This window comes from Pleurodeles waltl, chromosome 11 (assembly GCF_031143425.1).
Source record: "Pleurodeles waltl isolate 20211129_DDA chromosome 11, aPleWal1.hap1.20221129, whole genome shotgun sequence".
Lineage (NCBI taxonomy): Eukaryota > Metazoa > Chordata > Amphibia > Caudata > Salamandridae > Pleurodeles > Pleurodeles waltl.
In genome coordinates, this window is record NC_090450.1 from 330391449 (window position 1) to 330418012 (window position 26564).

Sequence of the window (26564 nt, forward strand, 5' to 3'; positions counted from 1 at the left end):
GGCAGTTTAAGGTGGACAGGGTGACAAAGTGGGACAGAAGGGTAACATTCAGGTGGGTCTTATTTCCTGGCGGGGGTCTTGGCAATGTTCTCTGTCTTGTTTCCTGGATCTCAGGGACCGTTTGTATGGTAGTTCTCCTTCTGCAGGGGGTGGGGTGCTGGTGGCCTGTTGGTCCTGTGGCGGTGCCTCCTGTCCACTAGCGCCGGCGGAAGTGGAGGGCTGTTCATCGTCCAGGCTAGTGTCAGGAGCCCGTTTGTGTGTCACTGTGTCCCTCATGGTGTTGACAAGGTCTGCCAACACCCCTGCAATGATGACCAGGGTGGTGTTAATGGACTTCAAGTCCTCCCTGATCCCAAGGTATTGTTCCTCCTGCAGCCTCCTGAAACTTGGCCAGTACTGTGTCCATGGTCTCCTGGGAATGGTGGTATGCTCCCATGATGTTGGAGAGTGCCTCGTGGAGAGTGGGTTCCCTGGGCCTGTCCTCCCCCTGTCACACAGCAGTCCTCCCAGCTTCCCTGTTATCCTGTGCCTCTGTCCCCTGAACCGTGTGCCCACTGCCACTGACCCCAGGTCCCTGATTGTCTTGGGTTGGTGGGTTTGCCTGGGGTCCCTGTAGTGGTGGACACACTGCTGATAGACGTGTCCTGGGGACAGAGGGATGGACCCGCTGGGTGGGTGGTGTGCTGGTGTTTCCTGAGGGGTGAGGCTCTGTGGTGGTTTGGGACTGTGTCAGGGGAACCGACTGTCCAGAGGTCCCTGATGGGCCGGGCTGGTCCTCTTGATCCAGGAATGCAGAGCTGCTGTCATCACTGTGGGCCTCTTCTGTGGGGGGACTGGATATGTCTGGCACCTCCTGTGTCTGTGACGTTGGGTATGGGTCTCGCTGGGGTGTAAATGCATAATTTTAGTATCTGTGTGTGCCATCTTGTGCATTGGGTGAGGTACCGTCTACTCCTGTGCTTGTGTCATTGTGTTAGCCCTTTTGTGATAGTTGGTTTGGGGTCTGTGTGGGTTTCTGTACTGGACATGCTTTGGTGACAGTGGTCCATGCATATGTGTTAAATGCAGGGCCTTGGTATTGAGATGTTTGGGTTGTGATTGTGAGACACATGGAGTTGATTGTGTGATGAGGGTGAGGGTAAGAGTGGGGGTATGTGATGGCATGCAGGTGGGGTTTGGGGGATATAGTAGTAAAGATTTGCATTACCAGAGTCCAGTCCTCCTGCTACTCCTGCGAGGCCCTCAGGATGCATTATTGCCAAGACTTGCTCCTCCCATGTTGGTAGTTGTGGGGGAGGAGGTAGGGGTCCACCACCAGTCCTCTGTACAGGAATCTGGAGTCTGGATACCACGGAACGCACCTTCCCCCATAGGTCATTCCACCGCTTCCTGATGTCATCCTGTGTTCTTGGATGCTGTCCCACTGCATTGACCCTGTCGACAATTCTCCGCCATAGCTCCATCTTCCTTGCAATGGATGTCTGCTGCACCTCTGATCCGAATAGCTGTGGCTCTACCCGGATGATTTCCTCCACAATGACCCTGCACTCCTCCTCAGAAAACCTGGGGTGTCTTTGAGGTGCCATGATGTGGTGTGGATGATGTGTGAGGTGCTGTCTGTTGTGATGTGTGAGGGGATGTGTTGGTGTGTTGTTTGAGGTGTGTGGATGTGGTATAAGTGATGGTGTTGTGTGTCTGTGGATGCTGGTGTTGTGTTAGCTAATCTCTCTCTCTGGCCTTCTTTCAAATTTTTGGTTGTAATGGTTTATGGGTAATGTGGGTGTGTGCTTTATATTGGATTGGGTGTGTGGGTGTGGTGTGTGTATGTGTATCAGGTGTGTGCATTTGAATTGTCCAATGTAGTTGTGTTTTGTAAGTATGTGTGTATTTTGAGCGTAGCGGTGTGTACCGCCAATGGATTACCGCGGTTGAAAGACCGCCACGTTGATTCATGGGTCGTGATAGTGTGGGCGTATTCTTTTTGGACTGACGATGTGGGTTTTGCTATCTCCAGTTTATCACTGACCTTTGGTGTGGCGGACTTGAGTGGGTGTTTGTATTGTGGCGGATTCCAAGCTGTGGGTCGTAATACCTGTAGCGGATTTCCGCTGCCGCAGCGGTATGTTTACAGTCTTCAGCATGGGGGAAAGCGGGATTTACCACCAGGGTTGTAATGAGGGCCATAATGCGCCTGTAATAAGATAGAAATGACATGTCATGTTTCTGATGGAGTATCTGACTGTAAATTAGGCCGTAGAATCTCCGGTTAAGCTTGTTTAATTCTTCAGATTAATTTTCTCATCTAAGAATAACATTGCGACTCTATTATCCTTGCCCCTTGCTGCCTTGTTTAACAGAATGTTTGAGACCTGCTCACATATGACCTGAACAAACTGGTATACCTTCTCACAATTGTCAGTTTCCTTAATATTACTTTGACTCATGTTACTGTAATTCTTATATCTTTATTTTCAATCCCAAATAAAAAATAAAGTACTCTTAAAAATGTAGTCAATACAGGAAAAGCTAGAATGGAATAATGTAAAGAATGTTAAAATTCTATATTTGGGGTTCTGGGCTGTCCATAAATCTGCAAATCATGGCTCAGTTTTATTTATTCTCGCCCCCTACTAATGTTCCTACAGCCCAGCTGCCTATCAGTAATCTATCTAACGTATCATCTAGGTCAAAGGGAAAATAGCTTCTAACGGCTTCATTACCTGACACTAAATTTAATATACTTTAGTGGATTGTGCGACTGATATTCTGTTGTTTCATACCATCATTTGGTTTTGAGGGTCCACAGGTCAAAATAGTTGGTTTGTATAGGCAATCCAGAAAACTAGATTGACTACCACTGTTGGGACAGAAATGTCTCTTGAATAGTGAGGCATGTGACTCCCTGCCCTGAGTGCCCCATGTATAATGATATCTGGATCCCCAATACTGGAATTTGTTATCATGGGCAAACATGGATCATGCAAGTACACCATGACACAGATGCAGTCTTTTTAGACCGGGAAGGGTACCAAAAATACTACCTTCGTAGTGGTGAAAGACTACTGCATTTACCAGGAATTAAGAAGCACAGCAGCATACCGTGTAGTGATCAGTAGGAGAGAACAGGTCCTTTTTACATGTGTCACTGGAGGGAGGACTATACACTCACTCATTTAAAGTTCAACTGTTGCGTGCTTAACCCACCTTTGGCCTACATTGGTTTGGTGTGGAGTGCAGTGCAGTGCAATGCTGTGTGTATAGGTGCTTGTGAGTGGTACAATACAAGGATAACACAGTGGTGTGGAGTGTGTATATTATACGCATGTTCTGGGTGTATGTGTATCTGTGAATGGTACAATACATGAAGCATGTAGTGCTGTGTAGTGTATGTATACCATATGCATGTGCTGGGTGCATATGTGCCTGTGAATGGAAGACTCTGGGCTCCATTTTGAGATGCCCAAGGTCAACTGGAGGAACATGGGGAGAGGAAGTATAAGAACATCACCCTCAACAGATTTGTGGATTGCTGCATTCTTATAGGCTGGGTGGGACACACTGGAGGAAGGGAGACAGACTCACCAGTGTACTTCAAAATTTGCTCTTTGATCCAGTGAGAGGTCATTGGGAAGGGTCCTGGGCACATCTCATGAAGGAAATGGGAATGATAAGAGAATCGTAAAGAATAGGGGTGAAGTTCTAGGATAACCTTTTAATGCACATATCACTGTGGCTGACATCCAGGTGTGACCCTCTAGTCACTCCTATAGCTTGTGTTGTGGGCTGAAATTGCCACTGCTGTGACAGACTGATTTCTAGAGGAAGGGGAGGGCAGAGAAAAGGGCATTTCAAAGGGAACTAGACCCTCAACATAAACCTCAAACACTCAGACTGTAAACATTTAGGGGGTCATTACGACCCTGGCGGCCGGTGGTAAGGTGGCGGTAACACCGCCAACAGGCTGGCGGTGTTCCGCAAGCAATTATGATCATGGCGGAATTGCCACGGCCATACCGTCGGCCCCTCCAATATCCTGCCAGGATTCCACCTGGCGGTGCACCGCTGCCCTGGGGATTATGAGTCCCCGACCGCCAGCCTGTCCGTGGCGGTAGACACGGCCATTGAATGGCTGGCAGTAAGGGGACTTGGGGTGCCCCTGGGGGCTCCTGCACTGCCCATGCACTTGGCATGGGCAGTGCAGGGGCCCCCAGGCATAGCCCGTCGCGCATTTCACTGCCCGAATTTCGAGCAATGAAATGCGCGACGGGTGCTACTGCACCCGCTGCACATCAGCATTGCCACCGGCTCTATTACGAGCCGGCAGCAATGTTGATGTGACATTTCTGCTGGGCCAGCGGAAATGTCATAATAGGGAGCCAGGAATACCGCTGGCAATGGTGGTATTCTGTCTCCCGCGGCCTCGGCATTCTTTTTACAAGACCGCCGAGGTCGTAATGACTCCCTTAGTGTCTGGAAATGGACTATAAGAAAGGGAGCGCAAGGCACCCAAAACTGTTAACTGGCAAGCAGTCAGGCTGGGCAAGGAAGAGAAGCTCTGCAAGATTCTTTCCTGTGACTAGGACTGGGGACCCAGCGCTACACTCTCCCAGCTTTGGTGAGAGGACATCACCCAGGACATTCCAAGACCACCTGCCTCTGGAGCCTGGAGCAGCGCAGTCTGTCTGCTTGCCAAGACCACTGTGCCCTTTGATGTAGAAGAGAGCGTTGGAGGGAGCAAGGTCCATTGGGGGATCCTGGTAAATAGATCCCAGTAGCAATGTGTGAAGAGTCGGCTGCTGCAGCAATTGGGTTGTTACTTGTGCTTAGGGGAAAGTCAGCGACCACTGCATGTTAGAGAATAGCCACCATGAAGTGAGCTGTTAACGTTGCTGCACTGAACTGATCATTGCCCATATGCAGGTTCTAAGTTGGTAACCCCATATGCCAGGTGGGGCCATAGTAAATAGTGCTGCTGTGCTGTTCAGGCCATAGCCTGTGTGAGAAGCTAATTCGGCAAACCCACGTTCCAGGTGGGGCCGCTGTGAAGAGTGCTGTTGTGCTGATCGGGTTGTAGCCCAAGTGCGTAGCTAAGTCGGTGGTCCCGTATGCTAGGCGGGGATGCTGTGAATATTGCTGTTGTGCCTATTGGGTCGTAGTCCATGTACAGAGGAAGAATGTTTTCCCTATATGCTGGTGGGGGGCATCAGTACAAGGCAAGGAGCTTGGACTGGTCAAAATTATTGTTAGAGGAAGGAGGTCACCTTGGTGACCTGAGCAGGCCCAGGCCACGACTGTGGATCAGCACCAGGAGCATAGCACCTCTCCCATGCCTGTGGAGAGGATTGCAAGGAACTTACCAGAATCTGAGGATCATTTAGAACCCCTTGGCCAACTCAAAACTGTGTGAGAGGTGCTCAAGGACCCTGACCGCAGCCCTCCTGGGCCATGTGTAAAAGATTAATTTGAGGCTGATGTTGCAGCTCCCGCGAAGTGGGCACACTCAGATACTCCTGTCGCTCAAATCCTGCTGGTGTGGGTAAGACAGATTTAGTAGTTAGATGCCCCCAGGGGAACTTGCCTGCTAGATAGTGCTTTGGCACAGGAACACTTTTGACTTTAAGAAAGAGTCAGAGTGGGGCGCCTGACAGTTGGACTACTAGTGGTGCTTATCCTGGATGTCACCTATAGTGAATGGGGATTAATCACTACCACTAGAGAGAGCAGATTTGGACTCAAGGCCCCATCTATGAAATACTAGTGCCCTAACCTTAGTGGACTGTATGTATTGTTTGTGAATGTTGTATTTGTCTTGGTGTTTGTATAGAAATACTTTTTTTTTCTTAAAAACAAGTATTTGACTGGACAATCATTAATTGCCTCTGCTGAGCGTATTTTGAGTTGCAGGCCTGTGTTCACCCCTTGGGTCTACCTTTCCTTCAAGATGCCTTGGACTGCTCAACCTGCTCTACCACTGAGAGTCAAATGCTGAAGGGATACTTGGCCCAGTTGCTCAGGATCCATAGTAAGTCAGGCCCAACAATGTCAGGAGTAAAAGACATCAACCCCAACGGTTGCCAATTAGCGGCAAGCGGGGGCGAATAATATTTAGGAGAATTAGATACAGGTGTGGCACGGGCCATTTCCAAGATACACCAATAGTACAAGAAGTCTACTTTTTCGCACAAAGTTGACATGCATACACAATGGAAAACACAGGGTTGAGAATAGACCTCAGCACCAGGTCCATATATCAGCTGAAGGATTTATATGGGGACAGAGGTTGGAGAGTTCCCAAGAGTAGGTACAGAGAGGTTCTTACTGACTTCATTAGGGACCAGTTTGGCACACTAAGCAAAAGAGAGAGCTATGGGCTATGACTCCAGGATCTCCTTCAGACAGGTCTAACCCAGACACCTACAGAGTGTGTCCCCTAAAGCATTTTGTAGAGTTTCACAAAGACACTCACCACCATTAGTTTCTAGAATGTCCCATATGTGTACAGCATCTCAAATTTCTAGGGTACCAGTGTCACCAATTCTAGAAGTAAATCCCTTGGGTAGATTGAGTCTAGCAGAGACCCTGGCCTTGCAGCTGGTGCTTTATAAAGCTAAGGTTGAGGGAGTAGAGAAGGCCAGGCAGTTGGAGAGGGATGAGCTAATACTAGCTCACTGTGAACAAAAGGAAAGGGGGTGGGAGTTGCAGAAGAAACAGGCCCGGGAAGAGAAATCGCGAGAGAGGGAAGAGAAAGGAAGAAGAAACAGATAGAGCGGGAGGAGAAACAGGAAGAAAAGAAAGAGAGCTGGAGAGGCAAATGATAGCCTTTGAAAGAGAGAAAAACTAAGGATGCCAGCAATGATAACTTCTTCTGGGATAAGTGACTTTACAACCAGTTCAGGCCAGGTTGTGCCCAAGATTCCAAAGATCTTGTGTGTGTGTGTGTGCAGAACGTCAGGACATCTTGGAACAGTTTGTAAACTTTGAAGTCACTTGTAATGTGCAGACCTTGAATGAGCTGTTTAAGTCTGCCTTAGTGGGGAGCATGTCGTTGGAAGGGACAGATGTAATTGAAAGGATGCCCGTAGCAAACCAAATGGTCTACAAGCGAATGAAGGAGGTTCTGATTAGATGGTTTGGGCTGAAGCCAGCTCAATACCTTCAGAGACTTTGGGAATTCAAGAGAGCAGATGGTGTTCCGTTTATTATTTAGAATCATGAAGTATTGTATGGTTGCAAAAAGTAGGAGAGAGGTATGGAGGCCAAGGACTTTGAGTTCCTTAACCAGTTGACGATGACAGAGCGACTCAAGGTAGAGTGCTGTACCCCACTTAGCTAATAACTGTCTGATATGACAGAGCGAGACCTGGAGAAGCTTACAAGTGGTTAGCACACAGGGTTCACAAATGGCTAGAAAGGCACATTTCTAAGCCAGAGGGGAAGAGGAACTCTCCACAGACTGGTCCCAAACCCAAGGGAAAGGGGTGGGGTAATTCCCATGGGACTCAAAGGGGGTCATGTCAAAATTGGAATGGTAATGGTGTGTCCAGGAAGGAGCATCATGAGGAGGGAGGACTGGGACGTTCTTAAAAGTCCAAGATCCAAGTTAGTGACTTGCTATATGTGGCATAAGGGAGGACACTTCATGAAGTATTGTCAGGTGAAAAACCTGGACCCAGAAAGAACTGTGATAGCAAGCATGATACATGTGGATGAAGGGACCCATGACAGCCTGGTTGCACTCAACCTAGTAGCTATGGAGAGCTGGGAGTGGAACCCAGATGCTCTAAAACACATTCAGCCTAACATGATGGAGTTTGTGCAGGAAGTTAGTATCAATGGGAGGAAAGTGTCTGCCCTGAGGGATACCAGGGCCTTCCACACTGTGTTTGATAAAAAGTACATTATGCCTGTGGTACTCCCTGATACCAATGATACTGGTATGGTAGCCAGTGGTGAGGGCATGGAATACCACATGCAAAGGTTGAGATTGAATTGAATGACAAGGCAGCCATGGTTGATGCGGGAGTAAGGTGCTGTCTGTCTCTTGGGCAATGATGTGATTGTCCCTGGCCTGGTGCCAGGACCGGAAACCTTTATGTCTTGGACAAGGTCAGCTGTGTTTACCAAAGTACAGGCTGTAGATCAGTCTCAGGTTGGAACTGGGATCATTCCTGATTTGCATGGACAAGGACAAGATAGTAGGAAAGGGCAGACTTTGGAAAGGCAATGGCCATGAAAGACATTGCTTCTGCTCCAAAGGGAGGGGAAAATGAGGCTCCTGAAGCAGACCAGGAGCTGTAGTCAGGGTCGATTCCAGCACTGCATGGTTTGGTAGTTACTGGAGGGCCTACCTATTAAGATTTCTGCAAGACACATGTGGGATGCTCTACGTTTGTGGGTTTTTGGCAGGAAACCCAGGAACAGGTCAGTAAAGGAGTGGTAAGGAAACACTATGTTGACTGAGGGGATGGCCTATTTTATAGTGAGCCAATGAATTCTAAGCCAGGGATTAGCAAGAGGCTAGTGGTTCCATTAGTGCACAGCAATTTCCTATTGTCAATGGCCCATGAAAGGCCCTTATCAGAACATGTAGGGATTAGAAGGACCCAGGATAGGTTGGACTCTCTTTTCTATTGACCAGGGATTCTCAGAGACACAGAGAGGTCTGTAGAACCATCCTTCTTGCAGCTGAGTTGTAAGACAGAAGGGACGACTAAGGCACCATTAGTGCTACTACCATTTGTTGGTGTTTGTTTTGAGCAGGTAGGAATAGATATCATTGGTCCATCTGAGCTCCTCACAGTCAGGCAACAAGTATATCTTGGTTATGGTGGATCATGCCACCACTTACCAGAAGCTACATCTCTGAGAAGCACGACTGCACAGGTAGTAGCAAGAGCTCTCCCAGGGATCTTTTCTAGATTTGGGTTCCCAAGGATGATAATTGCTAACTACGGAACTAGCTCCATCTCCTCTTACTTAAGAGAGAAATGGGAGCAACCTGGTGTGACATATCACTCTGCAATGGTTTGCATCCACAAACCATTGGTTAGGTGGATCGGTTTAACAAGACACAAAGAGCATGACGGGAACACTGACAGAAAACTTCGGAAGGAAGTGGAGTTTTCCCCTGTCATGTCTGTTGTTTGCCTGCCAAGAGATTCTGCTGAAAGGGGTAGAGTTCAGTCCCTTTGACCTTCTGAATTGACACCCAGTGTGGGGTTTATTCACCTTATTCAGAAAAGGGAGGGAAGAAACCTCGGAGGATCCACAGAAGGATGTGGTGGACTGTGTGCAATACATGGGTCAAAAGAAAACCTTCAGGCCAGCCAAGCGCTGATGAAGTGGTGTGACCAAAAAGCTATGCTCATTGGGTATCAGGAAGGTCAGGAGGTGTTGTTTCTAAGCCTATTTGTCCCAGGGCTTTGAAGGACAAATAGTGTTGCATACAAGGTAGTTCAGAAGATTTTTGAGGTTAACCACTTGGTGGACACAGGTGCTACAAGGGTAACCAAGAGTGTGTTCCAAGTGAACAGGCTGACACTTTACTTCTGATAAGATTACATAGTGGATATGTGGCTATGGCACAGGAACTTAAGGTAACAGCAATCCACTTCCTTCCTTGCTACATAGGGACATGAGGGATGGCAATGTGGAAGGGGTTTGGCTAGCTCCTGAGTTAATGCTTTTGAAGGAGAGTAAATGTAGAGAGGTGCTGAGATGGTTTGCCAATCTCTTCTTGCTTGACTCCAGGGTCGACGTCAGAGTGTGTGCTTGACATAGGCACAGAAGACAGTCTGCCAATAAAGGACAGGATATACAGAATGTATGACTGGGCTCAGGGATGCATTAAAACTGAAGTTGCCGAAAAGTTGGACCTGGGTGTCACTGAGATCTCTTGTGGTCCGTAGTCTAGTCATGTGGTGCTAGTGCTCTACATACTTGGGGTGCAGTGTGGACTACCAAGCCCTCAATGAGGTAACCAAAACTGATGCTCATCCAACCACAAGAGCAGATGAGCTTGTGGATCAGTTACATGCTGCAATGTATTTGAACACCTTGGACTGACCAGTGGGTACTGGGAGATTGCTTTTGCATCAGATGCAACGGTAAAGTCCGCGTTTGCTATGCCAGAGGGGCTATATCAGTTTATGGAGCTGCCCTTTGGATTGAAGAATAATGCTCCTGCCACTTTTCACCACCTGGTGAACCATGTTATTGTAGAGCTGGAAGAGTTCTTTGTGGGTCACCTAAATGATATAGCGGTGTTCAGAAATTCATGGGAGGTCTGTCTGGGACACCTAAACAGATGCTGACCTGGACATGGAGGCGAAAGTGACCAAGGCAACCATGTGTCAGGTGGGACAGTCCTCTGTCATCTGCCTTGGGCTTTAGGAAGGGAACTGAAAGATTTGCCCATTAGATGCCACGATCAAGTCTATGAAGGGGTGGGAGTTGCCTACTACCTAGACTTTTTAGGACTTAACAGGTAATACAGGAACTTTGTGGCTAATTAAGAAAGGATAGTTGCCCCTTCTTTGACCTCAAAGCCAGCCCAGGAAAATGATATGGACTGAGGAGTGTGAGAAAGCATTTCAGGAACTGAAGACAGTACTACGTACTCCACCTGCACTGAAAGCACCTAAGTGTAGTCTGCCTTTTGTTGTACAGAAAGATGCCTCTGGCAAAGAAGTAGGAGCAGTGTTACCTCAACTGCATGACAAAGGTAGAGGGCATCTGATAGCATTTATTAGTTGGAGGTTACTACCCAGAGAGCAGAACTGGGCAAAGAGTGATTTGCCAGAACTTTAATAAATTCTGACCTTAAGTGTTTGACACTAAGGGCCTGATTTACATCCCCATTGTGACGGAGCAACCCCTCCACCAAGATTTAAATCAGGCCCTAAGTTTGTAGTGCAAAGGGATCATAAGCCACTGAAATGATTGATAGTTGTGAAGAGAGAGAATCCCAAGTTGTTGAGATGGGTCTTCAAGAAGAGTGCTGTCTTGCTGATCAAGCCATAGCCCATGCACAGAGCTAAGTCTGTGACCCCCATATGCTTGTTGGTGCCACCATGAAGATTGCTACTGTGCCAATCAGGCCTTAGCCCATGCACACAGGAAGGAACTGTGACACTATATGCCAGGGTGTGCCACAAGAACAAGGTAAGGAACGTTGTCTGGTTGAGAGCATCGGAGGAGAAAGGAGACCACCATGGTGACCGAGTGAGTCCAAGCCAAGACTGTGGACCAGCACTAGGGGCGTTACACCTCCCTGTTACATGTGGAGTATCCCAAGGAACTTAGCAGCATCAGAGGCGCATTGGGAACCCCCTCGGGCACTGCCACTGCAGGACCACGTGTGAGGAACTAGAGAACACACAACAGCACCCTTCCTGAGTCACATGTGAAAGACTTACCGGAGGCAGCAGATGCAGCTTCAGCACCCACAAAGTGGGCGAGCTCAGGGACTCTGGTTGCTCGGATCCTGCTGATGCGAGTAAAACTGATTTACTGGTCAGTTGGCCCATAGGGACGTTACCTGCTAGGTAATGCTTTGGCGAAGGAACACTTTTGACTTTTATTAAGAGTCACAGAGGCCCATCGGAGACTCAGGGGGCTATTGAGACTTAACCTGAATGTTGTGCTTAATAAATGGGAAATAACCATTACCGCTAGAGAGAGGGGAGTGGGACCCATCAACCTGCCTATGAAACCCAGTTACAGTTGGGCCCAGTATCATATGCTTGCCCTATGCTATTCTGACGACCACTTAAAAAATCTAAATCTAGTTGCTTACTAGAGAGAAACAATTTGATATTATGAAGCAATTTGTTTTTCCTCTACTTTCATTTCAGTGTATGAGATTATAGGGTAATGTGATTGTGTGGTGTGTTTGGTTCCTGCTAATTTTAAGGGAAGTGCTGGCATATGTTTAACATGGAATATAAGTGGTATAGCAACCAGGAGCCTATTTAACAAGGTATTGTCACCTTGAATCTGTAATGACTGTAAAGTGTATGAGAGGGCTCAGCGTTATAGATTAGTGTAGGCTAGTAGTAGGTAATTGAATCATGCTTTAACTGCATTTTTGTAAGACAGTACCGTGCATACTACTCATTTCTATTTTTGCTGGTATCTACCAAATCTGTTTTTTGTAAATTGTTTTTTTTTTCAGTTTCTGACCAAAAACCATCAATTCTAAATGAATGAGATGTGGAAATTGATGACTATTGCCCATTCACTGCTGTTCAGCAAACCTAACTAAATTCGAAATTGTAAGTATATTAAAATTCTACGGTGACATTTTTGACATTTTAATGTACTGGATCGTTCTATGTATTCTAGACTAAAATCGGATTTGCAAGAATATATTTTCTAAAATCCTTTCTCTTGAATGAATCTCGTCAAATCTAAGAAAGTAAATTGCATTTCTCGTTCAGTTGTAGCCACCACTGCACTGCCTTTCTGCTGTTTTTTCTGTTGTTTAAAATAGTTGTAATCGCTCCTCCTTATGTAGATGCCCTGCAATAATGGTGTTGATTGTATAGCGTGCTGATGCATTCCGATCTGTAAACTAAATAAATATGTAATAAATATTACATACATGTAGGAAAATCCAGAAGAGGAGGAAGCAACATTAAACTAGAATGAGATACTGGCTCTGGAGGACATGCTACCTATGGCAAACTCTGCAATACGCGGGAAAACATGGCCAAATCAAAAGGAGTCTCTCCTTCAAACCAAACTCTACAACCATTTGATGCACTGCAGGACGGGACAAGTGCCAAATGGCCATTGGCCTATTGGAAGGTCGCATTTGAGACAGGTCAAGTCAAATGCCAAATTATATCTGTCTATTGCTAGGTATAACAATGATTGTTTTGCTCCAGAGAACCAAACCAGTTCCATCCAAATAGTATGGCCTGGCTATTCCCTGGGCTGAATGTGGTTTGCAGCCCAGAAACCGAAGACAGTGAAAAAGGCAACAACATCTCCAAGGCACAGACCCTAGGGTCTGCTCCTGGGACTAGAAACCACAAACTGGCATGAACCCTTATGCAGGGAGCATCCAACATATACCACATGTGACATGTATTCAAAGAAAAGCACATTCACACAGCACATGTTTTTGAAACAACCACAAATAACAGCCACACAAAACTTACTCAGGGGAAATAAAGGATCCACGTTTTTGGGGACTAAACTGATCTTCATAGAAAGAAGCAGTAGACCTTTCGGCCAGAGATACGGGTAAAAGACTTATATCTGTAAAAATAAATCAGCTGCCTCCATCAGTTTCCCTAACGTTTGGGTTGGGGAAGCAGCAGCATCCACTGCAGATCTCAAGGGGAGGGGTGGTTGGGGGACAGAGACGGGGGGGGAATAATAAAACAAAATCTAATGAACTTACCTTTACCACGATGCTGCTGTCTCCTGCTGCCTCGCTTGTCGCTCCTCTTTCTCAATGTGGTGTCCCAGCATTCACTGGGACACCAGCACAGGCTGTCCGGTAATCCTGGAACTGTGTTTATGCTAAACCTAGCATGATAGCAGCATCAGGAGTGGTCTGAGCTGCTTGGACAGCTGCTCAGACACAGCCGGCCAAACACACATGTGCACTTAGGAGCACCCGTTCTTCTCCCCACTCCCCCACCTCCCGTAGCCCAACCCCGCCCCTCCCTTCACCTGCTGGCTGAGCCAGCAGCAGAAAACTAAAACAATAGTGAACTATCAATTTATTTCTTTGCTTCTGGCTCAGCCAGGGGGACGATGCTCCTTCAACATTGTGAAGGAGCCGCCTCTGTGGTACAGTAGCCAGAGTCCACTTGGTGTTTGGAGCACGATTCAGATGCATCCTCCATTCAGCAGTTCTTTGTGGTATTAAGGTCTTGCTCAGTCAGAGACTGATACCATACTTTAGCAGACCCTGCATCATAAAGCTATCTTGGCAGGCAGGGTGAATTCTGGGAAGATTGGATCCATATCCTGAATAAATGTGGTATTTCCTCTTTGTGCAGTGCCTTCCAAATTCCAAACACATTAATAGCCTTCAGTTAAAATACCAAATATGATTACTCTGAGAGAGCAGTAAATGGATGACTTCATGTAATCATCTTGAATCTTGTTTGACTTGAATTCTAATCCAGTTGACTGGCAGTTGCTAGTCAATTAATCAATAATTGACAATCATTCCTTGTTGTAGAATACAAATATATCTGGCCCTACTACCCATTTATGTGGCTTAGATGACCTGTGAAAAAAGCATAGGTTCCTCTAAGAACTCACCCGAATGTCAGGATCATGCTGATTAACAGTGCATTTCTCTTTTGCCTTCACTAACTCCAGTTGTAAAGAATTGTACATCATTTTGTCTTTTGACATGTTGTCCCAAATGGTATACAGAACATGTCCATGAGCTCTGAGTCTGGTCACGCACAAGTGCAATTGCACACAAATCGCTCTCTTGCTAAAATCTCCAGTTCGCACTACCTTGAGTACGTGAAATGGGGCTGCATAATCTGTTTAGCGTCTACAGTTCTTATTTTATTGAAAATTCCCCTCTCAAAAATTTTGCTGCCCCTGTTTATGTCAATCCCGTAGCAGTGCCTAATATGAGCTGGTGGTTTCAGGTGTGTGGGGGGGGGGGGGGGGCAGCAGCACTTATTTTGCAGCATCAGGCATTTACTGCGAGCAAAAAACACATATGGGAAAAGCGGAGCAAGAGAAAGACGGAAAAATGCACTAAGGGAGAAAGCAGAAAGCTGCAAGAGTGAGCTGAAAGATATGGAGTGGCTGTAAATGGCTTAAAGAGGCCCGAGATGGCTATAGGATTACGATGCCTCAGTATTCTGTGCTGACACATTTAATTACAGCAGCTGCATGCTTCAGAGGAGAGCTTTGGGCACCAGTACATTTTAAATTACAAATTAAGGTGCAAATTTATACTCCATTTGTGCAGAATTTGCGTCATTTTTTTAAAGCAAATTCTGCGCAAAACTAACTTCACATTTAGATTTTGCTGTGAGACACATCTAGCATCAAAATATTGGAGTATGCACCATTTTTTAGATGCGTGAACCTACCGTCTGTTGATGAGATGCAAGGTAGGCGTTCACATCTAAAAAATTGTGCTATCCCCATAGCCCCATATTTATCCCCTGCGCTAAAATGACACACAGGTGGGCGAAGAAGCTAAATAATGGTGCAAAGATTGTTTTGCACCATTATTTAATGCCTGGTTCAGACCAGCCGTTAGGGGACCTGTGGACCCATTTCCATGGTTGAACACCATGGAATGGGTCCACAGGGTCCCTCCCCAAGGCCCAGCTACACCCCCACCAGAGGTACACCGGAGGATGGGGGACCTCATCCCAGCTGTGTAGGGTAAGTATAGGTAAGTATTTTTTAATTTTCTTTGAAAGTGCCACTGGGGGCCCTATCTTGAGGCCCCCTGCATGCCTGCATGACACAGGGTGCAATGGCCATGCCCAGGGGACACTTGTCTCTTGTGCTGGGCATTGGAGTGGTGGGCATAACTCCTGTATTTTATAAGACAGGAGTCATGTGTTTGGTTGTTGTACGTCAGGAATTGGCGCTAGTCTGGTTAGAGGCAATTTCTTTGCCTCAAACCGGGCTAGCGCCATATTCTAGTGCACAGTCCCCTCCTTCCCTACCGCCACCCTCACTTGACTAGCATCTTCTTCTAAGACGCTAGCCCAATTGTACTGCCTGCTTGTGCCATTCCATAAATATGGCTCCCGGCTGGCACTGTGGAATGGCGCAAGACGGTGCTATATTTTTTGCCACAAAACTGTGTTTGCGCAGTTTTGTGGCAAAAAGTATAAATATGGGCCTAAGTGCTGTCCCGCAGTAAATTAGAGTCATCAGCATAAAGATGTTGCACAGACTGGTCTGCATAAACACACACTGGTATTACCCATGATCGACGGGCCATATCATTTCCAATCATTCAAGTAGTAAAAGCAGCCTTCCAAAATCTTTGAAACCAAACTTCTCTTTATCTCATATGAGGGTTATGTTCATCTTTAATTATTCACAGGGTCCCTACCACATTCAATTTAGCTATTGTTAAACAAAAAATGTAGGAAGTTCCAGGTTCATGCCTAAACCATTATTCACTGTAAGGGAAGGGAAAGGATTGCATATTCTAATGAAACCCATGAATACCCACATTATTTGTCCTAACCCATATTGTTCCTTCATACTGGTTACCCGGTGCACATTCTCTTACTTTAAATAGATGAATTTGTTAATCTCATTTAACTTTCAGTGCATGCGTCATAAAATCAATCACACAATCAAACAAATTGTATTACATTTTGCCAAAACAAATCATAAAAGCAAAGATTCACATATACATCGTATAAGAACATAAAATGATCTTCAGGATGAGGCCACAAATAAATGTACAGTTAGATCTGCCTTTGGATTTTAAAATACCAGATAAAAACCAGAACAGCAAAAAACATGCATTGGGAGTAGATAAAAGTTGTAAAAACAGTAATGCTGATCTCACTTGTTTAAAATTCATACATAACTTAAAAGGATGATGGACGGAGTGCTCAAACTTTTCAAACAGACCCCCACTCACAGATCTGGGTTTAATCCATTGTTCCTTTGCTCACTATGCCATGCCAGTTTGGACCCAGCCATATGCAAATCAGTCTTGACCCTGTTCCCCATGGAAACAGTCCAGCCCAAACTGCTAGGCCAGGTCCTCCCTGGACGGGCAACAAGCATTCTGGGACCGGTTTCAGGGCATCACCCTCATCAGCCAGCCTAGCTTGAATCCAGTGGCACAATGAGCATGCAGGAACTGGACCAAGGTCACTGAAGCCCAGCTCACCTCCACTCTCCCCCACTCCCCACCACCAGACAACACAGACACCAACGCTTTGGCCCATAACCTCCAACAATGGATCACTGACTGTACCAACATCCTAGATCACCCTAAGGAAACCAACCAGCAATCAACATCATAGGAGACCCAGCAGGATCTCCTCTGACCTCCAAGAATCCAAGAGCACATGCGGACAACTTGTGAAAAAGTGGAGAAGCAGTAAAAGCCCAACAGACCACAAAGCATTCAAAGACACCATCACAACACAAAACTGTCTCATCAGATCAGCTAGAAAATCAGCCATTCAGGAATGAATCAACACCAACACACACAACAGCTAGGAACTTTTCACCATATTCAAAGAATTCACAAAATCTGGCATGGGCACAACAGACATTCTGCACTCACAAGACCTCTGCGACAAACTTGCTACCTTCTTCCACCAAAATATTCAGGACATCTATGAAGTGTTCACAAGCAAATGTCCGCCCCCCACCCGCCAGCACCACCACAGACTCCAAACACCAGCCAATCATGAACCACTGGACCCTCCTCACCCTGGAAAACAATCTGATGCTCATGAATACCATCCACTCTGGGTCACCCTCGGACCCATTCCCCCATCACATCTTCAATCAAGCTAGCGCCACCATTGCACCCAAACTATGCCGGATTATCAACCACTCCATAGAGACTGCCACCTTCCAGATGCCTGGAAACACCCGCAGATAAACCCCCTATTGAAGAAGCCATTTGCAGACCCAACGGAACTGAAAAACTACAGACCGACCTCACCGCTCCCTTTTCCACCCAAGGTAATTGAAATAGCGATCAACGCACAGCTCACCCACTTCATTGAGACCAGCCACATCCTCGACCCCTCCCAGTCCAGATTCAGGAGCAACCACAGCACCAAAACCACACTCCTTGCAGCCACGGATGACATCCGCACTCTACTAGACCATGGCAAAATAGCAGCCCTCTTCCTCCTCGACCTCTCCGCCACCTTCAACACCATCTCCCACACCATTTTGTGCACCAGACTCCAGAATGCTGGCTTCTGTGTCAGAGCCTTGGAGTGGATCTGCTCTTTCCTCACCGGCCGAACCCAGAGAGTCAGGCTCCCACCTTCACCTTGAAGCCAACAGAAACCAGATGTGGAGGTCCCCAAGGCTCCTCTCTGAGCCCAACCCTCTTCAATAGCAACATGACCCCACTCGCCAAGATCATCAGACACATTAGCCCTCATCACAACCCTGGCGGTCGGTGATAAAGCGGCGGTAATACCGCCAACAGGCCAGTGGTAACAAAAATGGAATTATGACCACGGTGGAAACCGCTCAGACAGACAGCCACTTTAACACACCGACTGCCACGGTGGTAGCAACAAGCACCACGGCGGTAACTGCCAACAGCCAGGCGGAAGACAATGTACCACACACTGCATTATGATCAGCCTATCTGCCAGCTTTTCCGGGGCAGTACCAACAAAATCAAAAGCATGACGGAAGCAGAACACAGAAATCAAAGGACTCACCTCAGCCCGAGTTGTACATATTTCCCATGCTCGTCTACCTTTTCTTACATTATGAATACCAACACCGGTGAAGATGACCACGGTGAGTACTACCGCCTAGCACACAAGGGAGAAGGGAGGAAAAAGAGAGTGACACCCCCACGCAACACGCAACACCCCCACCCCAAACACCATACACATAACCAGATGCAGTAGCATTACATATCCACCAGGTACCTCTCAGGAATAATGCAAGGACAAAATGAGTGGAAGAAAGTGAGTGTAATACGATTGAATAACGCGAATAAGTGCATTCAATTTCAAATGTATATACATATTTACAAATGGAGGGCCACAACACATAGGCCAACGCCCCACCTCACTCCTGCAACAACACGGAGAGAACACTGCAGGGGCATCAGGTCAAAAATACACAGGCACCTCAGGGGGACAGAGAATGGGAGGGCACCTCAGCCGGATGATGGTACAACACCACTGGTCCTGGAGGGGGCTACATGCCCTGTGCGATGTCCTAGGGAGTGCAGAGCCACAGTCTCTCAAGTGTGTGGTTTGCCCACTGCTTGGTCCTGGGGAGTGCAAGGCCACAGTCTGTCAAGTGGGTGGTTTGCCCACTGCTTGGTCCCGGGGAGTGCAAAGCCACAGTCTCTCAAGTGGGTGTTTTGACCACTGCTTGGTCCTGTGGAGTGCAAAGCCACAGTCTCCTAAGTGGGTGGTGTAGGACAGTACCATCTTCCTTGGCATGTTACCCCAATTTTTACCTGTATGTCAGTATGTTTTTGCCTGTCTCACTGGGATCCTGCTGGTCAGGACCCCAGTGCTCATAGTGTATGGCCTAATGTGTGTGTCTGTGTAGTGCTAAACTGTGTCATTAAGGCTCTGCTAATCAGAACCTCAGTACTTACGCTCTCTCTGCTTTCAAATTTGTCACTGTAGGCTAGTGACTTCATCTACCAATTTCAATTGGCATACTGGACCCCCCCCCCCCTTATAAGTCCCTAGTATATGGTGCCTAGGTACCCAGGGCATTGGGGTTCCAGGAGATCCATATGGGCTGCAGCATTTATTTAGCCACCCATAGGGAGCGCGGACAAACCCTTGCACAGGCCTGCGATTGCAGACTGCATGAAATAATGCACAGATTATTTCACAGCCATTTTCACTGCACTTAAGTAACTTATAAGTCACTTATATGTCTAACCTTCACTTGTTGAAGGTTAGGAGCAAAGTTACTAAGTGTCAGGGCACACTTGCACTAGCAGATGTGCCCCCACATAGTTTAGGGCCATTTCCCCAGACTTTATAAGTGCGGGGACACCATTACACGCGTGCACTACATATAGGTCAATACCTATATGTAGCTTCCCAATGGTAACTCCGAATATGGCCTTGTAACATGTCTAAGATCATGGAACTGTCCCCGAATTCCAAATCTGGTATTGGGGAGCCAATTCCATGCATCGTGGGGGCTCCACCAGGGACCCCCAGTACTGCCAAACCAGATCTCTGAGGCTTGCACTGCAGCTTCAGCAACCTCAGCTCCAAGTCAGCAACTGCAACAGTTTCCACAGTGTGCATGCTCTGAGGACTCCTTGTCTTCATCCTGCACCTGAAGGACCAAAGAAATCTCTCGTGGGGTGATGGAGTCACTCCCCTGCTTCAGCAGGCACCTTCCAAGATGATGACGGGTACCCTTGGACTCCTCTCACAGTAATGAGCATGCTCGTAAGGACACAAAGGGTGGACATCATCGACATAGACCCTCCTGAGGTCCTGCTGATGCGATTTGGAGGAGGTAAGACCTTGCCTTCCCAGAGAGCGACAGTACCCCTGTGTACTGCATCTTCTTCACCTCCTGAGGCACTATTTCTAAAATTCCTTCATGCACAGCTTAGCCCTAGTCCCCAGAACTCCATCATATGATGCTCTAATTGCTTAGTTGTTCTCCAGTGGTGTGGGACCTTCCTTTGTTGTGCTGCATCAACCGTATTCTGCACCCCCTTTGTCCCCATGTCCTGGGACCTACAGGGGTGCTGTCTGGCATCCTGAGGGCTCTCTAAAGTGCTGAGAGCCACCTCTTCCTCCTCACACAGAGTTCAGGCCCCCAGGTCCCTCCTAGGTCCATCCAGCACCATTTTGACGCAAAATGCACTTTTGTCGTACCCGAGGCTTGTTGGTGACTTCCAACACGAAATCACATCTGAAACAATCTTCACGTCGTGGGACATCCGTTGCATCATGCAGGAACCTGCTGGCATCTTCCTAGGGTGCCTTTCTGCAGTCTTCGACTAACCGTGGACTCTTATTTTGTACCCTCTTCTGGGTTGGCAGGGGCTCCTGCCCTTCCTGGAACTTCTTTTGACTTCTGGACTTGGTCCCCTTCCTTTACTGGTCTCCATGTCCAGGAATCCAGCAGTTGTTCTTTGCAGACTTGATTGGCTGCTGCAAAAATCCCAATCACGAGGTGTAGTGTGTCCTAAGGAAACTTGCAGTACTTTACTCCTGCTTTTCTGGACTCTGTGGTGGGGTAATTTACTTACCTTTACTGTATTCTTACTCTCCCAGCGATTCTGCATACACTACACTTGTCTAGGAGAGAATTTGTGATTGGCATTCCACTTTCTTAGTATATGGTTTGTGTTGCCCTCAGACCTATTTTCTCCCATTGGAAACTATAGCATTTACTATTGCTTACATTGTTCAATGACTATTTACTTCTCTAATGTTGGTGTCTAGTGTATATATTGTGTATAATACTTACCTCCAGAAGGAGTATTGTCTCTAAGAAATTTTTAGTACTGTGTCACCCAAATAAATACCTTTATTTTTGGTAACACTGAGTATTGTCTTTACTTGTGTATAAGGACTGTATAACTATAAGTGGTATTGCAGGAGCTTTGCATGTCTCCTAGTTCAGCCTAAGCTGCTCTGCTATAGCTACCTCTATCAGCCTAAGCTGCTAGAACCCTACTATGTTTCACTAATAAGGGATAACTGGGCATGGTATAAAGTGTAAGTACCCAAGATACCCACTACAAATTAGGCCAGCATCGTACAGGTGGTTTGCCCACTGCTTGGTCCTGGGGAGTGCAAGGCCACAGTCTCCCAAGTAGGTGGTTTGCCTCCTGCTTGGTCCTGGGAGTGCAAAGCCACAGTCTCTTAAGTGGGTGGTTTGCCCACTGCTAGGTCCTGGGGAGTGCAAGGCCACAGCCTCTCAGGTGGGTGGTTTCCCACTGCTTGGTCCTGGGGAGTGCAAAGCCCCAGTGTCTCAAGTGGGTGGTTTGCACACTGCTTGGTCCTGGGGGGTGCAAAGCACAATCTCTCTAGTGGGTGGTTTGCCCACTGCTTGGTCCTGGGGAGTGCAAAGCCACAGTCTCTCTAGTGGATGGTTTCTCCACTGGTTCTGGAGGGGGCATTGTGCCCAGTGTGCTTCATCCTGGAAAGGATGCAGTGAGTGGATGGCTTCTTCTACTGGTTCTGGAGGGGGCATTGTGCCCTGTGATGCAGATATTGGGGAGTGCAAGGTCACAGTCTCTCACCTGGGTGTCAGACCCACTGGATTTGCAGGGGCCAAGACGCACAACAATCCATGGAGGCAGGACTACACACTGTCTGCCGGCGGTGACGGCTGCTCAGTGGTGGCAGTGGCGGGGCTGGTGGCGGTTCTGGAAGTGGTGGGAGAGGCTGCAGCCCATCCCCTGCAGCCTCAAACAGCTGTCCACTAGGCCTGCTGCTGCTGGCAGTGGTGCTGGTGGCATTGCTGGTGGCGGTATTGGCAGTGGTGGGGGGAGGCTCCAGCCCATCCCCTGCAGCCTCGGACGGCTGCCCACTGGGGCTGCTGCTGTCAGTGGTGCTGGTGGCAGTGCTGGTGGCGGTCTTGGTGGCAGTGCTGGCAGTGGTGGGGGGAGGCTGCAGCCCATCCCCTGCAGCCTCGGACGGATGCCCACTGGGGCCGTTGCTGCTGGCAGCGGTGCTGGTGGCGGTGCTGGTGGTGGTGCTGGCAGTGGTGGGGAGAGGCTCCAGCCCATCCCCTGCAGCCTCAGATGGCTGAACCACCATGGTTGGTGGTGGGAGCTCCGAATGAGTTGCAGCACCTGGTGCAGGCACCCTGTCAGTGTTGCTGCCTGGTGCCCGGGATCCTCTCCCACCTGCAGTAGCTGTCGACACTACTGTGCCCCTGGACTTGGTGGGTGAGGTGCTTGCTGGGTTTTCTTCACCCTGGCCTGACGTGAAGGACGGGGGGAGGAGGGGTAGGAAAAAGGTCAATGCTGGAGAGGAAAAGCTTCTTAGGGACATTGGGGTGGGAAGAGAATGAAGGTTTGGAAGTGGAGGAAGAGGAAGTGGCTGTAGAAGGTGTCTGTCTGCTGTGTTTGGGTGCAGGTGTATGGGTTGGATACTGTTGTGAGGTGGATGGCTGTAGGTGTCTGAGTGCTTGCATTTGGGTACCTTGGGAGGAGAGGGCACAGACACAGTGCGAGAGGACACAGGGGACGTGTGCATGGAAGTGGGGGTGGTGACTGCCAGTGAGGGGTGTGTAGTGGTAGGCGTGATGGTGTTAGTGTATGAGGATGTAGTGCATGCAAGTGTGAGTGTAGACGCTACTGGGAGGGAGGTGGACGAGGAGGAGGAGGGGGACACAGTGGAGGCAGTGGATGTTGGTATGTCTGCATCTGGATGGTTTTATGTGAGTGCCTGTGTGATGATGTGTGTTGCTTGCGTTTGCCTGAACAACTCCTGTGGGATGTCCTGGGTGCATGCAGGTCTGTTTGTGTGCTTGGGATAGGTTGGAGTTGAGGGGAATGGGATTGGGATTGGGCAGAGGAGGTTGGAGGGGGGAGGCTAGAAACAGGAGCAATGGCTGCCATCAGTGTGGAGGCCAGAGCCTGGATTGATCTTTGTTGGGCCGCCATGCTAGAGTAAATGCCCTCCAGGAATGCATTTATTTGTTGCAAATGGGCTCCCAGCCCCTGGATGGCATTCACAATGGTTGACTGCCCAACAGAGATGGATCGCAGGAGGTCAATAGCCTCCTCACTCAGGGCAGCAGGGCTAACTGGGGTAGGGCCTGAGGTGCCTGGGACTAAGGAGATGCCCACCCTCCTGGGTGAGCGGGCATGGGAAACACGCTGAGGGGCTGCTGGGAGGGCAGTGCTGGTATAGGGGTGGCGGCTGTACCTGTAGTTGGAGTGGGCACAGAGGTGTCCACCACCACCAGGGAGCTTCCATCGGAGGAGGTGTCTGTGCCCTCCAGTCTCCGCTGTGGTGCTCCCCTCGCCCTCCGTCCCACTGGTGCCCTCAGCGTCAGTAGACTCTGCCTCCTGGGTCCTGTGGGATGCAGCTCCCTTCGTCGCCGGTGCCTTTGCTCCTCCGCCAGTTGATGCTAATGCACATAAGGATAGGATCACAAAACAAAAGTGGGGGAGAGACAAAGGATACACTTAGTCAACGGCTGCACCAACACCACCAGGGAGCTTCCATAGGAAGATGTATCACTGTCAGAACTGTCCCCTCCAGTCTCCGCCGTGGTGCTCTCCTCACCCGCGTCCCACTGGTGCCCTCACCATTGGTGAATTCGGCCTCCTGGGCCCTGTGGGATGCAGCTCTCCCTGTCGCTGGTGCCTCTGCTCCTCCGCTAGATGATGCTAATGCTCATGAGGACAGGGTGACAACACAAAAAGAGGGGGGGACAAGACAAAGGATACCTTTGGTCAATGGCAGCAACAACACCACAGTTGGTGTCAACAACACACTCACGCACAGGGAACAGCCCTACGCACTAGGTCACAATGCTAGTCACCAGCCCATGGACAGGGATACCTAACGCCAATTGCACCCTACCTGAGACCCACAGACCCCTGCCCAGTAGTGGAGGCCTACTAGCTTGTTTGGAGGAGGGTAACTTCAGATCTTGCCGAACATGGGCCCTACTCTGCACTGGCCTGCCGGGCCTAGGGGCCCCCACAGGCCCACATCCCCACCCGGATGCCACCCCACCATGCGCAAGTAGTATATTGGGGCACTGTACTCACCCACTTGTGGCTGCTGTGATGCACCCAAGCGCCCATCCATCTCCAGATAGGCCACCGCCAGTATGCGGGACATCAGGGGGCCAGGGTTTAACAGGCAACGCTTCTTCATTGAGAGGCCATCCCCAGCTGGGCCTCCCCCGTCTTTCGTGTCCAACATCTCAGGTCCTCCCACCATTTGTGACAGTGGGTGATCTGCCTGCCGTAGACCCCCAGGGTCCCCACATCCTTGGGGATAGCATGCCATATACCTTTTTTTTTTATGGGCGCTGACCTCCAGAGAAATACACATGGGAAAAGTTATCAGTCAGACCGTCCTGCCTGTTACACTCATGGCCCACCATAGCCCTCACATCCCCTTATGCACAGACATTGCCCACCATACATGCAGCACACTGCCCAGGGCTCTTACCGCAACCCCCCCTACACGAAGCCCTCACACACAGCACTACATGCATTTATGCCCCATTCATCGTGCTCACAGTGTACTCACCTGTTGGTCTCGAGGCCCAGACCTCGTTCGGTACTGGGGTAGGATCCCATCCACCAATCTCTCTAACTCCACAGCAGTGAAGGCACGGGCCCTTTCCCCACTGACACGACCCATGGTCAGTTCCAGACACAGGTCACAGCAGCACTTGCAGTGTAGGTCCTCTCCTGCTGAAGGTCATGTAGCAAGTGGGTGAATGGATAGAAAATGGCGATCACGTCTGCGACGGTGTGTACCTTCACCTCCGGCGTACATCTCCATTGCCCACTATAACCCTTTAACAGTTGTCCCTCAATATTTTCAAATGACTCTGGTTACCCCAACCTCTCATAGCTACTGACCCCTGTGAGGAATCCCAAGACCAGAGCAGAGGAACGTTACAATGAGGCACATGGGCGAACAAGAAGAATAATAGAAAGGACATTCGGCCTCCTGAAGGCCAGGTTTCGTTGCCTCCATCTAACAGATGGATCCTTGTACTACTCACCCAAGAAGGTGTGCCAGGTCATTGTGGCATGCTGTATGTTGCCCAACCTTGCCTTTCGTTGCCAGGTGCCATTTCTACAGGAGGATGAGGCTGGAGATGGGCGTGTGGCAGCAGTGGACCCTGTGGACAGTGAAGATGAGGAGGCAGAGGATGAGGATGAGGACAACAGAAGTGCAATAATACGACAGTACTTCCATTGACACATAGGTAAGACACTGTAATTACACTTTACATTGACAGTTTTGTATTTGAAATTGTCACTGGCAGGCTGATTTTCCCACTTCTATGGCCACTTACTGTACCCTTTAGCATCTCTATTTTCAGATATTTGTGCCCCACTATCGTCCCTGGTGTGTTGACTGCAGCCAACTACAGGTCATTCCTATGTATACATTACTGTACAGTTATATTGCAGTGTTTAAAGCTTGTTAAACTAATACATGATTAAATGATTTGACAGACTCCATACTTGTATTTATTTAAATGGTGTTTATTTAAGTGCTAATGATTAGAGGGGGATGTGCAATGGGTTGGGGTGATGATGGAGGAAAGTCCAGCAGAGTCCAGTCTATTTGTATCACATGTGCATTGTCCAAGGGGGCATAGGAAGGGGAGCAATGGCAGTTCAAGATGGACAGGGTGACAGAGTGGGACACAAGGGGGACATTCAGGAGAGTCTTATTTCCTGGCGGGTGTCTTTGCAATGTTCTTTGGCTTCTGCCTCGATCGCAGGGACCATTTGCGGGGTGGTTCTTCTTCTGCAGGGGGTGGGGTGCTGGTGGCCTGTTGTTCCTGTGGCGGGGCCTCCTGTCCACTAGCAGCAGCGGAGGTGGAAGGTTGTTCATCGGTTTGGCTAGTGTCAGGAGGCCTGATGGTGTGCCACTGCTACCCTCATGGTGTTGCCAATGTCTGCCAGCACCCCTGCAATGGAGACCAGGGTGGTGTTGATGTCCTTCAATTCCTTCCTGATCCCCAGGTACTGTCCCTCCTGCAGCCCCTGGGTCTCCAGCAACTTGTCCAGTATCTAGCCCATCTTCTCCTGGTAATGGTGGTATGCTCCCAGGATGTTGGTCAGTGCCTCTGGGAGGGTCGGTTCCCTGGGCCTGTCCTCCCCCTGTCCCACAGCAGTCCTCCAAGCTTCCCTGTTGTCCTGTGCCTCTGTCCCC

At 48.7% G+C, this 26564-nt stretch overlaps 1 protein-coding gene across 2 annotated transcripts in view; it reads left to right on the forward strand.

Moving 5' to 3' along the window:
* Nucleotides 1-26564, forward strand: part of LOC138266612 (galactose-3-O-sulfotransferase 2-like) — a 523679-nt gene that overhangs the window by 179494 nt on the left and 317621 nt on the right. For both annotated transcript variants that reach the window (XM_069215440.1, XM_069215441.1), the window contains one exon: nucleotides 12176-12275. The gene's annotated coding sequence lies outside the window, so the exon portion shown is untranslated. The remainder of the gene's footprint in view (nucleotides 1-12175; nucleotides 12276-26564) is intronic.